At 32.3% G+C, this 18,209-nt stretch overlaps 1 protein-coding gene across 2 annotated transcripts in view; it reads right to left on the reverse strand.

The window, feature by feature from the left end:
* Positions 1-18,209, reverse strand: part of POLA1 (DNA polymerase alpha 1, catalytic subunit) — a 343,224-nt gene that overhangs the window by 151,715 nt on the left and 173,300 nt on the right. The gene's annotated exons all lie outside the window — the stretch shown is intronic.

Genomic DNA, 18,209 nt, shown 5'->3' on the forward strand with positions numbered 1-18,209 from the left:
TGAAATAAATTACTGATAATACTTCAACTGAAATAGCTACTGGGTTCCATTTGCTTGCTGTTATGAAGACTCAGTAATATTACCCAAATGAAGATACTACCCAAAGTATCAAAAACTCATTCTAATAGCTTGTATAATGATCAAAAATTTTTTAAAAATCTAAAAATGTATATTATCTACATAAAATTTTACAGCTAAATGTAACTAATGGTTACATGATCGCTATTTTATTTGGCAATAACAGTTGTATAATAATTTGGCTTGACAGGCTCTACTTTAAATTAAAATTTTTTTGGTGGGGAGGAGATGGTCTGGATTCCATCCTAATTCATAGTTTTTGCTTAAATAAAATGGAAGCTACCTGTAAGGTATAATCTGAGTGCTAGAAGAAGAGGACTCCCTTTAAAGCCATAATGAATATAGCTCCTTGAAAACAGGCCTTCCTTATCTTCTGCTTTGTTAAAGTAGCAGCAAACGAAAGTCAGGCCCCTTAAAACAAACAGGGATTTTCTTTAATTCTGAGCAATCAAAAAAAATTTTTTTTGCCAACTTATAAACACAATGGGGACAGTACTACTTATTGCCAGAGAAACTACACAATTCCTAAATAAGATATAAGCAAAGTTCACAACTTAACAAACTAAAATTCTAAGTATTTATGTTATAACATGAAGAAAGTATTGTCACTATAGTCTATGTTAATTAGGGGGAAAAAACATAAAAGTAAAGACATTATTTTTTAACAGTTTCCATTTGGCCAAATATGTATTCCACCTCGATTCCCAACTCTATGAAAGTGGGTCATGCTTCACAGGGTTATTTGTTTGAAAATTAACACTTATAAATCAGTCTGAGGACCAACAATCCATCCAAGCTAAAAATGTTCCCTGTCTAAAACCTTAGAGCCAAAAAGCTGACAAGTACACTCTAATTAAAATTTTTGAAATATATATGCATCTCAGAGGAAACACACAATATTGCCAATTATACACATGATTTATCATATATAGTCTGGCACAAAATGGACTTTTGAACTGACTAGAGCTGAGTGAAGAAAAAGATTTTAAAGTGGATATATGATGTGGAATTTTTGTACCTATTATCAGACATTATATGGCATACTGCTGTTATCAGATAAGTGTTATATGTAAAAAAAGAAAAGGATTCGAGAAGGACATGCATTTCCAAATAAGAATCAACTCCCTTAGTCAAGCATGAATATTCTTCTTCTATGGTAGCCCTTATTACATTTTAAAGAAAGTATAGTATAGGACTGATGAGTAGCCTTGGAATCATGACAACCTGGATTCAGATCTTATCACAAATATTTATTAAGTGCTCATAGGCAAGTCACTTGATTTCCTTGAGTCAATTTCCTCAAATGATAATAATAACTGATACTTATATAACCTACCCATTTGGATTGGTTTGAGGATATCAAATAAGTAAATAAAGGCTCTGTAAATTCTAAAGTACAAAATATCAGTGAACAACATTTTTATACTTTTAATAATAATTTGTCACTTTTTTATTAGGAGAAATCTAACTTAAAATTGGTTAAATATAAGTAATTAAATATTTTGTAATTCATCCTAAATTCTAAGCTCACTGTTAGCAAATTTTTACCCTTAAAATTTCCCTAATCTAGCTTATGTCCATTTTCTTTTAATGTTTCAAAAGAGAAAAAGTTTGTTATTATTCTCTAAGTAATAAATTTCTTCCTGTAGTTTTGTCTTTAGGTTGAATGATCTCAGTTCTTTAAGCCTTTCCTTGTAGTTTTTAAGTCCCAACTATTGAATCACCTTCATGGTTCAATGACTGAACTCCAAATTTTCTACATCTTTACAAACGAAATGCCCCAAACTAGATTCTCTCCAGATCTCAAGTTCTAAATTTCATACAACCATTACCCCAAACATCTCATGCCCTGATCATTACAATAGTCATCTGGATGGTCTCCCTGCCTCATATCTCTACCCAATCTTATTTATCTTCTCTCAGCTTTCAAAGTGATTTTCCTAAAGTACATTATTCCCTAATGTTCAGTGAACTCCCCTGGCTCCCTATTACCTACAAGACCCAACATAAAATCCCAGGTTTGGTAATTAAAGCTCTTCTCAACCTAATCTGTTAAGACCTTTTTAGTCTTTCTATTCTGCACCTCCCCCCCATGTACTCAAATAAGATAACACATATACAATGCTTTGTAAACCTTAGAGAACTATATAAATACTAGCTATTTCTATTTTTCCTGTGATCCAAGCTATATTGGTATTCTTGCCATTTCTCAAATACAACATTTTTATTTCATGATTCTATTCCCTTTTCTGTAGAGGGCTCAAACTCTTGAGTGGATGCACTGAGGTTGGTTCCAGCACTTGAGTTTAACTACTGATTAGACAATACTCTATGGGCATGCACTTGGGGAAGGGACTTTCCCACTATCGTGTGCTGGCTCAATAATTGGTGCATACAGAGAATTGTAAGAGGGATTGGGGGGGGGGGGAGGAGAAAGGGAGGGAAGAAGTAAGACTGGCCAGGGTCACTCTCTGGGCAAGAGATGAAGAAGGAAGGTTGCGGAGATTCTACTTCTATGCAATTCAATCCTAACCTTAAAGACTAAGAACAAAGACCAAGGACTTTTGCTTATACTGACTCTGGCTAATTCTAAGGAATCCAGGGTGCTAATGCTGTTGTCACACTTTTCATTGGCTAACTTCCACTGCTGAAGTGTTCTCCATTCCTCCTTCAAGGAGGTCCTTCTTGGTCACCATTTCCCCTTCCCTTGATCTTCCACTAGCTGTTTCAAATTGTTTTCCCCATTAGGCTGTAAGTCTCTTGAGGATAGTCATTGAGGTTTTGCTTTATCTCTCTATCCTCTTACTTAGCAGTGTCTAGAGCATAAAAAGGGCTTAATAAATATTTGTTGACTGATTATAGGGAGTCCACTAATTTATCACAGGAAGCAAAAAAAAGATCTAGGAACAAAATAAGTTGCTTATAGTTAAACTTAAAAAAAAAAATACACCACATACTCATTTGTCAATTATAAAATTTCCCCTAAGAGAAAAGGAACTATTTCTCCCCTCCCCCACGCCTTTGATTTTCAATAGCAGGAGTCACAGATTGCTAATTTAACTCATTAAATTAAGAAAGGGAAGATATCTGAAAAGTCATCCACAACCTTCCAGATTTTCTATTCCATTCATAGTATCAAAGAATTTGAGTTTGATGATATATCTGTGGCCATCTATTCTAACTCATATCCAAAAAGAATTCTTATTCTAACAAGACTAACAAGTGGTCATCTAGTCTTTGCCTGAAGAGCTCCTATATAAAGGAAAGCTCTTTTCTTGATATCAAACCCAAATTATTTCTTTCTGACTTACACATATTGTTTCTGGTTTTGCATTCTTAAGACAAAAGAAAAGGTCTAATACCTGAAGGCAGTTACCAAGTCTGAGTCCTACCCAAAACTTCTTTTCTTCAGGTTAACCACACTTACTTAAGTTGATCCATCTTGATTGTTATCCTTTAGGCATTTTCCAGTTTATTAGACTATACATTGATCTTAAATGGTTTTCAGACCTAGACATGATACTGTGGATGAGGTGTGATTAGGACATAATACAACAGGATTATCACTTCCCTAAATCCTTAAAAGCTACTCTCTTCTTAAAGCAGGCCAAGACGGGAATAGCTTTTTTGAAAGCTACATTATACTAATAACTCCTAGTGAGTTTGCAGAGATTGCTAATTCCTAGTGAATTTCAGTTTACTAGGTTCAATCCAATAATGATCTAGCCTGTCAAGATCCTTCTGGATTCTGCCTCTGTAATACAGAATGTTAATCATTTATACCTTTATCTAAGTCTATTAAAAATAGTGAACAGCACAGGATGGGATTCTTGGGATAATGCACTAGAGAGCTCCAGACATGGTAACACTGAATGAACCATTAATAACACCCAAAGTCTAGCCACCTAATCAGTACTGAGTCTATGTATTGCTATCTAACCTATACCTTTGTTCTTAGAAAAAATTGCCAAATACTTTATCTAAATCTTTCAAAATTCAATAAACTATATCCACAGCACTGCCTTCATTTATTAGTTTTGTTTTTGTTTTTTTGTTAAAGAGGAAATGAATTTAATTTGGTATGGCTTGTTTTTGATGAAGCCATATTAGTACTTTATAATCACTGCTTCCTTTTGTAGAAGTCAGCTTCTTTTTTATAGAAGTCTCTTCAATTATCTTTTCAAGATGTGTCCTAGGAATTGAAGGAAAATTCAATGGTCTATATAGTTTACAAACTATTGTCTTTTTGAAAACTGAGACATTGGTTATTTTCCAATCTTGTGGTATTGCTTCCCTTTCCTGTGATCTTTCAAACAGCACTAACAGTGTTCAACAATTTTATCTGATAGTTCTTCTAATACCCAAGGATACAGTTCATCTGAATGAAGCATCTAAAATTCACCAGAATTCATGATTTTGCTGCTTATGGTCAAAGAAATTGGCTAGAAACATCTATCTTTAAATTTGTCATTTCTACTTTGTCACTTACAATGTTGAAGACATTTTTTGGGGGGAAAAAAAGGGAGAGAAAATAAAAACAAAATAACAGAGCATTTCTGCCTTCTCTCTTTTGTCAGTTATCAATGTCCTACTCACCCCAAGAAAAAATACCATCATTATCCAATTCTCTTATTTTTCCCAAAATCACTAAGCAGTAACAATAAAGATCCTTTTTAAAAAATTCTCAGATTCTTTGACCAGCCTCAAACTACTCTATTAAGATTCCTGATACCATTTTTATAGGATTATGTCACATACTTTGCAAAGAAACAGATTTATGCCATGAAAAGCTTCCTAACAATTTAAATTGTTCAAAGGTAGAATGACCCATTATGCAAAGGGAGGCATCCTTTTTTTTTGAGGTCATCAGGAAATGGCTGAATGATCAGGTGTCAAGTATTTTATAGTTGGTATGACTTTTTTATTTTATTGGTTGGCCTAGCTAGTTGCTAGCTAGTTGGAGTTACTTCCAACTCTCAGATCTTATGATTTCTGAATTCACATCCTACTTCCTAGTCTCACTTCCATTTTCTGTACATTTCTTTTAAAAGATGTGATGAGTTCATCTGCTAATAAGTATATCAATTGCAAAACTTTTATTGGCATTTTCATCATTTAAAACAGTTTCTCACTAATACTTTCTCTAGGATATTCTTTTCATTGAAAAATACTTTTAAAGACAGAAAAATGCTGTTGAGACATTTGGCCTGAAAGTGAAAAAGATTCAACATTAGGGCTGGATTTAACTTAAGAGTATCAAGTGGATAATTCCTAGGGATACCATTTAAGTATACTTAAACAGTTGCCACAAAGATTTTTGGACTATTGTTCTTAAAAGATCACTTTGCTAATTTTATTCTCCTCTGAAATTAGAACTCTTTCTCTAATTATATCTCTCCCTTCATTAAATCTATATTTTCAAAAATCCTCAATTTCCACTTACTGCAAAAAGCACATATTTTAAAAAAATGAACCCTCACAATTTACCAATAACTTTCTAAATGTAAATATATAATAGATGCATCAGCACATCTGACAAAATATTCTCTATAAAAACTGTTTTCATTACACTTTGTTGCTATTTATATGGATTTACCTCTGCAACTGCTGATGTTCCACAATCTATTATCATTCTAGTTCAACAATCTTTCCCAATAAAAAATGTTTGGGGCCATTTGTAAGTAGGAGAAAAAGCTCTCTTTATTTTGGGAGAGGTAAACCCACTCAAAAAAGCATTATCAAGACTGGGAGGTGAAAAACATTTCATAAAGGCTATGGGTAATAGAACACAAGCTCAGGTAGATCCTACAGAACTGGAAAGGTTCAGATACAAAGTCACTTGCATACTGTCTGTCATTCAGGCACGAGCATAGATAAGTTTAGAAAGTCTGATAATCAGATGTAAGTCAATATGTGATGGGATTTGTAACATCATTTCATTAAACTCTACTGAGGTATTAGTGTTATCTGAATCACTGTAAAGAAAGTCCATATTAATAAATTCATGGTTTTGCTGATTATAGCTAAGCAAATTAGCTAGAAATATCTATCTTCAAATAGAACACTCAGAATAATACTTTCTTAATATGAGCAAAGTGAAATCATAACTCTGAATCACAGAAGTGAATAGTATAAAACTTTTGAGCATCTGAACATAGAGATCATCTAGATGGAGAGATCACTATTAGACAGCTTGAATTCATCAAGATCAAAACAGACTAAATAAGCCTCAGGTGACTAGTTCATTAATAAGTCAATGTAATTTTGGAAGATATCCAGTATAGTATTGAATGGACCTATTGGATGAAGTATTTCTCAGTTTTGAGTCACATGATCCTTGTTCTCAGAGCTAGGACTCAGGGGAGGTCATATTATCTCTGGAGGGATGAACTTTGAACTCTGGGATACAGGAAGTTACAGGAAGTGATGTGACCTCTGAGAAACAGTCAACATTGGTGACCATTGGTCAAGGATGGTTCCACCCTTTTAGTCTATCCAATAATAGACTTAAATCTTAGACAAGCCCGGAAGTTGGCCAGGTTCCAGGAGCACTTGGCAGGGGGTTGGGATGGTTCCCGGGTGTGTCTAGGCCTCTCCCTGCAGAGACAAAATAAATGCTTTCTCTTTGTACCTGAAGATGACTCTGATTAGTTAATTGGTCTTACACTGGACCCAACACACACAGTGTCCTGGGAATCTATCCTTAGTCCCAAGTAATTTAACACTTTTGGATGAAGTCCCAGAGGGCACACTTAGCAAATCTAAAGATTAAATCTAAAGCTGGAAAGAATAGATAATGTGTTAGATGACAAACTGTTCGGTTTTGTTCTCACATTTTAGGAAGTCATTGATAGGCTAGAGCATATTCAGGGTGAAAACAGAATGGATGATGAATAACCTCAAGAATAAACCATATTGGAGTCAGCTGAAGGCACTAAGATCTTTTGTAGCCTAGGGAAAACAAGGGGATTTCACAAAAGTCTTAAAATAATTTTGAAATTCTATTTTTGGAATAGAGATTAGACTTATTCTGCTTGATCCCAGATTGGAACAGAAGGAGAAGTTGTAGAAAGACAGGCTAAAAGCTTGGTAGAAAGGAAAACTTGCTCACATTATTCTTGATGAATACACCCCATCCTCACCCCCACCTCTTCCTGAAGGTCTTCAAACATATTCCAGACAACTTCTGGTGGGAGATATCCTTTAGGGGATGTTTGTTCTAGTATAGATAGGAAAAGACAACCTTTGAAGCTCTCTTTCAACTTTGAGATTATATGATTTTGTGAATTATGGAAATATATGGTAGCCAGATGAAGGCTGAATAGAACAAAAAGATGGAGTGAATGAAGAAAAACAAAAAACATTTATTAAGTACTTACAATAGGTCAGACAATGTGCTAATCATTGAAGATACAAATAGAAAATGCAAAAGAATCCCTGTTCTCAAAGAGTTTACATTCCAATTGAGAAAGGCAACATATATTTGAGGATTCAGTTACAGGGAGCAGAAGTTCTAAGGGTTTCACTAAACATCTGGTAAGATACTGTTGAGTTAAGGGTCGATTCTCCTCAGTGTCTACTTAATTTTTATTGGGAATACACTCAGGCAGTCCCAGCTAATAGAAGTCAATTTATTACATAGAAAATAAATCAAATTGCTTCGGGATTTACTTCATAAACTCCCTGTATTAAAGAATAGAACTTATTCCTTGATGTTTGGCTACAGAGCTGACAAATAGGAAAAAAATATATAAATAAAAATTGCACAATGTTCTCTGATATGTTTGAAAAGATTATCAAGCCTACTGCTTACTAGACAAGTTTTATATTATCACTTCTGTTATTACTTTTAATAACACACAAAAGTAACAAAGATGATAAAACATATTCCATTAAAAAGCATGTTTCTTTATTTTCCATGTAGTCTTAGTTTACCCTATATATCCCTTGTCAAAATAATTTTATGAGGGCTTTTTATATACTGAAGGTTTTCTGCACTTGTGCATTAAAATACTCAGTTTGTTAAGCTAATTTTTTGTGATTTTCCCAAAAGATGACTTTCTATTCTTAAAAAGCACTAATACTTCCATCTAAGAGGTTGAGAAATGAAACTATATCCTGCCATGTTCGATATGGCAGGATATAGAGGAAGCCAAGAAAAGCCCCTTTTTTTCAATTTAGGCTATACTAACTAATCTTTGGCAAGTCTATCCAGGTCACCTTAAGTGGCTCTCTATTTAATTCCTAACCTCCTCATATGGGAGGAAGAGAATAAAGGAAAAAGAAATGAAAAAGAAATAAATATCATCCAATTTCATTCTGTGTATTTTCCTTTTTAGAATGTCTCCAAGGTCTAATGCACAGTGCCAGAGAATACAAATTATGTTAAACATGTTAAAGAGATTAAATGAAACATATGTAGTAGTGAGGAAGCAACATAGTATATTTATCTAATACCAAATTATAGGAATTCAAAAATTTGAGGATCCCCTCCCCCTCCTTTGCTTTGTCAAATACTATTTGTGTGACCCTGACCAAGTCATTTCACTAATTTGGACCTTAATCCTCTCATCTTTAAATTTGAGGAGTGGAATAAATTAAATTTCAATTCACTTCTAATTCTAAGTTTATAAATGTGATTTAGATTTAAAGTCAGTCTATCTGAAGTTGAGGCCAGTTTCATCATCTATAAAATGGAAATGATAATATATCTATGTCACAGAAACAAGAAAGGACAAAAAAAATTAATCTGAATGAAAGTTTCATAAACTTTCTAATCTTAAATAAAAAGTGACATCGTTACTAGGTTTTCTTTTTATGAGCTTAAAATCTATGAAATAATGCATTTAATATATATTTCAATCTATTTCAGGCAAATGAATACTGAGTGATTAAATATATACTTTATAAACAAGAGACAATCAAAGATGGGAGTGAAGAGAGAGTTGTAGAAGCTGGATGTTGGTGTGGGGGCATGTCTGCAGTTTGGAGTAAGGAATTCCTAGCTTTTACTTCCTTCTAGATAATCAACTCTGTTGGGAATAGAGGAATTGAACGGGGCTTTAGAGAAATCTCTGGGATAGGGACAGGTTAAACGCTTTCTTTTTTCAAGGCTCATTCTAGTCCTATTATTTTATGATTAAAATGAAAACTGATTCTCTCAAATTATGCAGCTGAGGTCAATCTTCAATTACACTGGTCCAGTAACAGGAAAAACTTGAAAAATTTGTTATAGGAAGAGTCTAGGTATGCAATAGCATGCACACAAAAAAGATGAATGTAATATTTCAGAAGCACATAACTATTATAAAAGCACCCAAAACTACAGCATATCAACTGGATTGAGTGAAGATAACTGAAGACACAATTCCCCTCTTCACAACAAAAATGTCTCTTACTTTTTATCCATGAAAATAAATCTAATCCCATTTAATCCTGTCCTTAACCTGTACCACATTAAAAACATTTCACTTGTAAATTTAATATGCTTAAAGTAAGCCTGAACTGGAACTGAATGCCACAGAAAACTACCATTCAACTTTGCTTTATTCTAAGCAACCCAAGGTGCTGCTTTTGTACGGCACAAAATATGAACTACACTTTTCTGAAAGGTCACAGGAACCCTAGGAGACAAGAATAAAGTGAATTAACAAAAAATAAATTCCGGGTGGATTTTTATAAGTCTAGGTCATTACATATTTTTAAAGTATCTCTTATCAAGGGATCCCAAGTACTATCTGTTACACAACTGGTAAGCTGACTTATTCAAATAACTTGCTGAATGTTTTAGACAATTGGTTTGTGTTTCCCTTCTACCTAGTAGATAAAAGATTGTCTTTTCCCTGGGCATATACAATTTCTGCTTTCATTTTAAAGAAATATTTTCCTGAAAATGTATTTTCGTTCTCATTAAAGGCCCTAGTGATTTAATAACTAACATACAATTTTAGCTCTATTTTCAGTTTTATGTTCATTGCCATTTAAAAAATATTTACTTTTTGAATTCATTGTAAGTATTAATGTAAATTACCTCTTAAAGGAAATGGAAATATATTACTCCCTAGATCAAAAAAAAAAAAAAAAAAAAGACAAAACATGATTTCTCTACTTTATAGTAGGCTTCATGTGCTTTAAAAGAAACAACCTAAACTCCCTGAAGTATACAAAGCCTATTAGAAGTTGAAAGTTAACTGTATTTTGTGAAGCTAAAACATATTAAATTAAAACCTGAAGACTAATAGTTGTAATTGAGACACAAGGGAAAGACCTGATTCTTACAGCTGTTTAAAGCAACTACAAGTTATGTAATTCAAATGATTTCCATTTTCTAAGAATGCCAATACCAAAATAGGTATTTAAGCATACAAACCATAGTCATTCAAAAATTATTTCCATCCTAAAATCTAATTCAAATACTGAAACCACATCAAACAATCCAAAGAGAGAATAAGAGAATATTCTGTATTAATGGTTATGTTGAAAGTAGGAGGAAGGGAGCACAGATAAATTAAACACTTTACAAAAGGCACATAGAAAAGTCACTAAAATATGTAAGAAAAATACTGAATTATTACCTTTTGATCTTCATATAAAGCCATCTCCTTACAAAATGAAAATTATATTTCCAAAATCACTAGGCTATATTTAAAGAAGCAAATTTAAAATTTTCTGAAACATTCATATTATGTGTTTGAAAAAAAAATTAGGTTTCAGCTTTACAAAATATTTTCTTAATTTTTAGTTCTAAATTCAACAATTAAGTCATAATTTGTATCTTTATTTTCTAATCAAAAAGACAAAAGCATTCCATCATTAAAGATAGCATATTTTAGTAAGACTATTCTATTTTGTCTAGAAAATCCATTCAAGAGATAAATAGTATAAAGACAAAAATCTTAATATGCAGTTTGGTAAAGTTCAAGTCAGTCTTTGAACAACACGTTTATCTACCCAGTAAAGCCTGTGTTAATGCGACATAAGAGTTTGGCAAATTCAACTCTAATGGAGCAAAAAAGTGTTTTTGCTTGAAAGTGAGATCATTTTTAAAAATTCAAAGCATGATCACTTTTTCTCCCCCCCCCCCTTTTTTTGTAGGAACAATCTGATACAAGCAGCAAAGCTTAAATAAACTAGAAACATTTCAAATGATCCATAAAGGATTAATAAGCACTGCAGGAAGTCCTATAGGCTCAGTGTATACATTTTCTATCTTTTTCTCCCTGTGATGGGCATGATATGAAATTCTAAACAGAACTCAAGTTTCAAAGTCAGTGAATGTTAAGATCTGTTGTTTCAATTCCAAGGTAAATTAGGGTCATAATTCATAATTCTTTTAAGTTCAAAATTAATTTATCACCATGAAAATTCATTTGAATTTGGACACTTTTTTTTTAAGTCTTTTTCTAGCATCAATAAAAATGGACAAATGCAAAATTAAGGCAGAAGAGGTAGTGGTAAACTACAGGCCACTAATATAACAAGAACAAAATGACAGCTATTATTTTGGCAGAGATAATCTATGCTGAAACACAAAACACAAGCACACAATTTCTTTCAATACAATTTTCTTGTCTTCCCACTGACTTCTATGATTACCACAGAAACAGGATTCTAAACACATTTCTCAATTGAATCTTCAATCAATAACAGTAAAAATTTCAAATAGAAGATATGGGAAAACACATTATAGCATTAGTAACTGTTTATAAAAATAAATTGAACTTATCAATATGCATGAAAGCTGATAAGGAGAAAACTTCAAATACATAAACAGATCACATTTTTTGTTACTTTTAGGTCTCATCTACTAACTACACTGTCCTGTATACTAGCTGTTTAGTTCAAATCCATGATGTAATCAAAATTCTTTCCATTCTTGAGTCAGAGAGTTGTTTTTCATTTTTTTATATTATTGATTCTTGAAGATTGAAAATACTTCATGAATAACTTTTCTCCTTTTTTAAGGCAATTACATCTTTCTTGTAAATAACAAAGTAAAGGAACCTGCAAAACTAGCTTATTTTCTATAAACTTACAGAGACCAAAATCCTGTTTTCAAACTTTCCTGATTTTATGAGGTAATCAAAGCTAAATAATAACAAAGAATAATAAATATTTTTTAAAAATATATAAATATAAGATCTTTTAAAAAAGCTTAAAAGTAGGTCAGGATGACAACTTTATAGTGAGATCAGGTTTACTACAAAAATATACTATAAATAAGCCAAACAAACAAACTTTGGAACATGTTTTAATATTAAAATTTTTCTCTTCCAAAAAAGAAAGAAAGCCATACTTGTTATACATTCTCTAAAAATATTTTTATGCCTGGCATTTTAACAGTTTCTCTGTCTATGGCAACTAGGAGTAGAAAGGACACTAGACTTGGAATTTAGAAGGCTTTACAATTCTGAACCTGACATTTAGAACCATGTGACATTAGGTAAATTAGTCTTTTCTAAACTGCTCATTTGCTCATCTGTAAAATGGTTACAATAACATTTTTATTATCTACTTTAGATTGCTTGGGGGGAAAAAAAGCAACCTTTAAACTTTGAAGTGCTATATAAAGTAAACAACTCACATGTATAAGTATAAGCTGTGTTGCACAATTAGGTCATGGAATTGTGAATTAATGAGGCAAAGACAGAATTGTTTAAATGTGAATTATGAAACTCAAGCACCAAGATATTAACAAATGTAACCATAGCAAAGTTTAAGAAATATTTGTAGCAGGTAATAACAGAAAATGGATGATACAAAAATAAGCAGTTAATTAACTGGAATATTTAGATTTCTGGCTGCTTCTCCCTCCCTCCCCCCATTATTAGTTATTTGGTTATTTTAGTGCAAAATAAGTTAGCATTAGAAGACAGGCAGAAGAAATAGATAAAAATACATCTCTTTCAATTTCATTATTTTGAAAAAAGGTTTAGGAATGAAGGGTTATGGAGATATGTATTTTTCATTCAAAAAACCCTTATAAAGTATCGACTATAAGCAAGATTTTACACTAAGTGCTGAGGGGAATCTAAAGTTATGCACAAAATATAGTTCCTATCCTAAAGGAAGTTAGAATCAGGTATAGAGTGAAATATTTGCTAGATTAATAAATGAATTACAAATACATGACATATAATATCCAAAAAAAGTGACGCAACCAAAGTGCCATAAAAAGGAAGGAACTATAGTCATCCAAAAAAGGCTTCTTCCTTTCTGACTCATCTAAAATGATAGTGGAATTTCAGCTGAGCCTTGAAGAATTACTAGAATTTGAGATAGGAAAAGGGCAGAAAGACCAACAATACACAATTGCATAGAGCAAGAAAATACAATGCATAACCAAAAAAAAAAAGCATATTTGTTTGACCCATGTATAGAATTTATGTATGAGAATAGCCCGGAGATAGTCTAAAAGAATAGAAGGATCCACTTTGGAAAGAATCTTAAATTCCAGATTAAATAAATTGGACTTATTTGTACATTTCATTTAGTCATATTATTCTCTTCATCAACCAACATTTATTAAGTTCTCTACTATGTTCTAGGAATAATATTAAATGCTAGGAGTATAAATACAAAGAATGAAACAATTTCAATTCTCAAAAGGAAAGAACAAGAACATATAAAATTAAATAAGAATAAATACAAAGTAACTGGAAATGCAGTTAGGAAACTAACTGGTTTGGTATTTGTCTTATTAGTTACATGTAAAAGTAGGAAGATCTAAGGCCAAAAAAGAAAAAATAAAAGAAATCACAAGTCCTAGGTTCAAATTTTAACATCCTCAGGTCTGTTTCATCAAGTGTTAAAAATAAGTGAACTGGATTAAATGACTACATAGGTCTCTTCCAGCTCTAGATTTAAGATTCCATTAAGAAATATGGTTAAATGTATTGGTCAACCTGCCATCAGGGAGAGGGGAGAGGAAGGAGGGGAAAAATTGGAACAAAAGATTTGGCAATTGTCAATGCTGTAAGATTACCCATGCATATAACTTGTAAATAAAAAACTATAAGAAAGAAAGAAAAGAAAGAAAGAAAAGAAAGAAAAGAAGAAAAGAAAAAAAAGAAAAAAGAAAGGAAAGGAAAGGAAAGGAAAGGGAAAGGGAAAGGAAAGGAAAGGGAAAGGGAAAGGGAAAGGGAAAGGGAAAGGGAAAGGGAAAGGGAAAGGGAAAGGGAAAGGAAAGGAAAGGAAAGGAAAGGAAGGAAAGGAAAGGAAAGGAAAGGAAAGGAAAGGAAAGGAAAGGAAAGGAAAGGAAAGGAAAGGAAAGAAAGGAAAGAAAGGAAAGAAAAGAAAAAAAGAAAGAAAGAAAGAAAGAAAGAAAGAAAGAAAAGAAAAAGAAAGAAAGAAAGAAAGAAAGAAAGAAAGAGAAAGAAAGAAAGAGAGAAAGAAAGAAAAGAAAAAGATGGGTAAAACAGAAAAGATTCACAAAAATAAGGATTTCAATAAAACATGAAATAAAATGAGGAAATAAAAAATATAAAACTTCAACTACATAAAGCTTTTTAAAAAAGGAAATGATTGTTACTTTGAAATAATTGAAAATAAAATATAAATATTCATTACATGTTAAACAACTGCACAGAAGGGGATAGTGGTTCACATCTAAAGGACAAACACTTTCAGAGTTTGAGATAGTCTTCCACAAAGAGTAGAAAGAGTACAGTTCTATAAATAAGAGATGCTGGGGAAACATCATTAATGTAAAACATTTCCTAAATGCATTCAAAGCAATGGCATGAGGATAATTTTCCTGAAAAATAATGGAGTAGACTGAATAACCTATGAAAAAATGTTGGTTCTACATTTCATGACTTCAGGATCAAAGCTAAGAAAAGGAGATCTTCAAGATACACAGAGCCTGTAATGGCAGCTGAGTTACAAAAACTGAGCAATGATCAGAGTTAGTGAACTAAAAAAAACCTCAGCAAGAATTCCCTCAATTATTTCAGCCCTTGGGCATATCTAAGAGAAAGTGTTCATTGATATTACTCTTCTACTAACACTCATTTTTATAGACTAGCAAGATAAGAGTCAAATGTTGACTTACCATGGTAAATAGAGGGGAAAAAAGCCTTCTTTGATTTCCTTTTCTTTATTACCACCTTGGTTTTGTGTTTTAGAATGTCGATTATCTTTGAAAAGGCAGTGAAAGGGAGGGGGCATTCTCTTCTTTTTCATGAAAACAGTATAGCAGATATTTTATTCTGTTGTATGTGTATATTTGTGTATATTACAGAGCATTAATTTTTTTTCCCATCCTGCTTAAACTGTTATTATTAGTACCCTACAAAAATGTTTCATTTTACCTTTTTCATTAAAAGAATCAATAAACAATTATGGAGGGGAGACAGAAAAAAAGAGTTTTTTGAAATGGTTCCCTTTTCCCTTTCCTCCTCTCCCCCCACCTGAAAAAATTAGCTGAAAATTTCATAGTCTTTTTCAAATGACTAGAAAGGCAAAAACTGTTAGGTATTCAGAGAGAAAATGTGAATGTTTTCCCAAAGGCATTATTAACAATTAATAATCATTACACTGGTGCCTTGTTTACCTGACCTTGTGTAAATTCAGCAGCCTGGTAATTAGACCCATATTTTGCACATTTGTATATTTCCATGCATAGATTTGACTCATTCATTCATCCATTAAAATTTGCTTGACAGACGTAGATGGATAATCAAGCTACAATTTGTATTTACTGGATTATAGAAAATTGCCCAAACTGTTAAGTTCAAGGAAAGCGCATTCTTGTCTTTCTCTTGTGACTGATGTAAAAGCAATTATATATCAAAGGATGGCCCCAAGACACTCTCTTTTTAAAAAAAAAAAAGTAGCAGTATTTCTGCAATATAGTGCCTTTAATAGTATTTTGTTTCTGAACAGACAGTAACTAAGTTTTAAAAATTAACTTTAAAAGAATAAAGATATGGAACCTATTCTTCATATTCCATTTATTATCCTATCCTAAAGGTAATTCTATAGTAAAAAATGGAATCTTGTACAACTTGCTTTCTGTCATTAAAAACAAAAACAAAAACATATTGATAGGTAGGTTTTGTTTAACCAAGACTAAACAGGCATTATAATATTATTTATTTCTCACCAAAATTTATGATGAATCCTCCTCTCTACCTCCCTCTCACTGTTCACATTGTCAATAACAATAACATCATCAAAAATCCCTGTGGGGAATAAACCCCACAAAGAAAATTCACAAAGTTGATACAAAAATTATCTGCTTAATGATAGGAAGAACACAATATAGCTTAACTGAACATCCTCAAGTGTGATATTCCATACTATCTAAATGTTGTCATATGAATTTGTGTTTTATTTTAGTACTTATTTTGCTTTTGCAGTCATTAACTGAACCATCACTAATACACATTTTCTGGACCATAGTACTATACTTCTTTTACACAGCTTAAGATACAACAATTTTGCTGTCTTAAATCCATTTCTTCACACTGCTTATTTTGATTTTCTGTTTTAAAAGAAAAAGTATTTCTTGACTTTTAACAAAATGCACAAGTAGGAAACCTGACTTCTTCTCCACTGTCTAGAACAGAGCTCTTAAAACTATACCAAAAATACAAATTTTTAAAAAGACTTACTCCAAATATTTCACTGCACGCTTGGAAATACAAATCAATTTTTCAAAGACCGTATGGGTAAATACTGTATGAACATTTGTTTTCAGTGCTTTAAATGTGATTCCATCCAATTGGATTTCTTGATAAAACAATTAGAAAGAATATTAGGTACTTTTAACACGTAAACAGACACTTCCAAAGCACTCATCAGACATTAGAGAAAAAAAAAAAAACACCTGTCAAAATGTATTTTTGTTCCTCAGTAGTAATCATTTAACATTTAAAAAAAAAAAAAGAAGAAACTTTAATGTAAAGATAGTATGGATTTTAAACATTAACTTTCATATTAATATTCTAATAGCTGTCACCCCCACCTAACAGTCTCAACAAAGAATCGAGCAGATGTTTATCTGAAAAGGAATTTAACTCTTTTAATAATGCACATATTTATTGTTAGAGACAGGAAACCAGATATTTCCAATAAACACAGCTTTTCACAAAAATTAAATTTCCCTAACAGCCATGACTAAGTAATGGGTATGGTGTTGTACTAGTTAATAGAGGGGGTTTTATTTACTGTGAAGAGCTAGTGTATGCCCTCAGGAAGCTTATATCCAGTCTACTCCCAAAAAGATTCAAAGCAGTTGAAGGTATGGTAAACTACTATGATGATAAAAGCCAACATAAGACTAATTTTCCTGGCTGCATCACTAAGAACAGAGATGATGTCATTTGGTTTTAAACAGGACAGTTTCCTAGGGAGCTTAGAAAATAGACAACTAGTCTTTTGCAAGAATTCCAACCATTGGAAACTGGAAAATGAATAGATGGCTATCAATTGGAGAATGGTTGAGTAAATTATGGTATATGAATGTTATGGAATATTATTTTTCTGTAAGAAATGACCAGCAGAAGTGAAATGAGCAGAACCAGGAGATCATTATACACTTCGACAACGATATTGTATGAGGACATATTTTGATGGAAGTGGATTTCTTTGACAAAGAGACCTAACTGAGTTTCAATTGATAAATGACGGACAAAAGCAGCTACACCCAAAGAAAGAACACTGGGAAACGAATGTGAACTATCTGCATTTTTGTTTTTCTTCCGGGTTATTTATACCTTCTGAATCCAATTCTCCCTATGCAACAAGAGAACTGTTCGGTTCTGCAAACATATATTGTATCTAGGATATACTGCAACATATCCAACATATAAAGGACTGCTTGCCATCTAGGGGAGGGGGTGGAGGGAGGGAGGGGAAAAAAAAAATCGAAACAGAAACGAGTGCAAAGGATAATGTTGTAAAAAAAAAAAATTACCCTGGCATGGATTCTGTCAATATAAAGTAATTATTAAATAAAAATTAAAAAAAAAATAAAATTTAAAAAAAAAAAAAAAAAAAAGAAATGACCAGCAGGATGAATACAGAGAGGACTGGAGAGACTTACATGAACTGATGCTAAGTGAAATGAGCAGAACTAGGAGATTATTATATACCTCAACAACGATACTATATGAGGATGTATTCTG

This window comes from Antechinus flavipes, chromosome 3, assembly GCF_016432865.1.
Source record: "Antechinus flavipes isolate AdamAnt ecotype Samford, QLD, Australia chromosome 3, AdamAnt_v2, whole genome shotgun sequence".
NCBI lineage: Eukaryota > Metazoa > Chordata > Mammalia > Dasyuromorphia > Dasyuridae > Antechinus > Antechinus flavipes.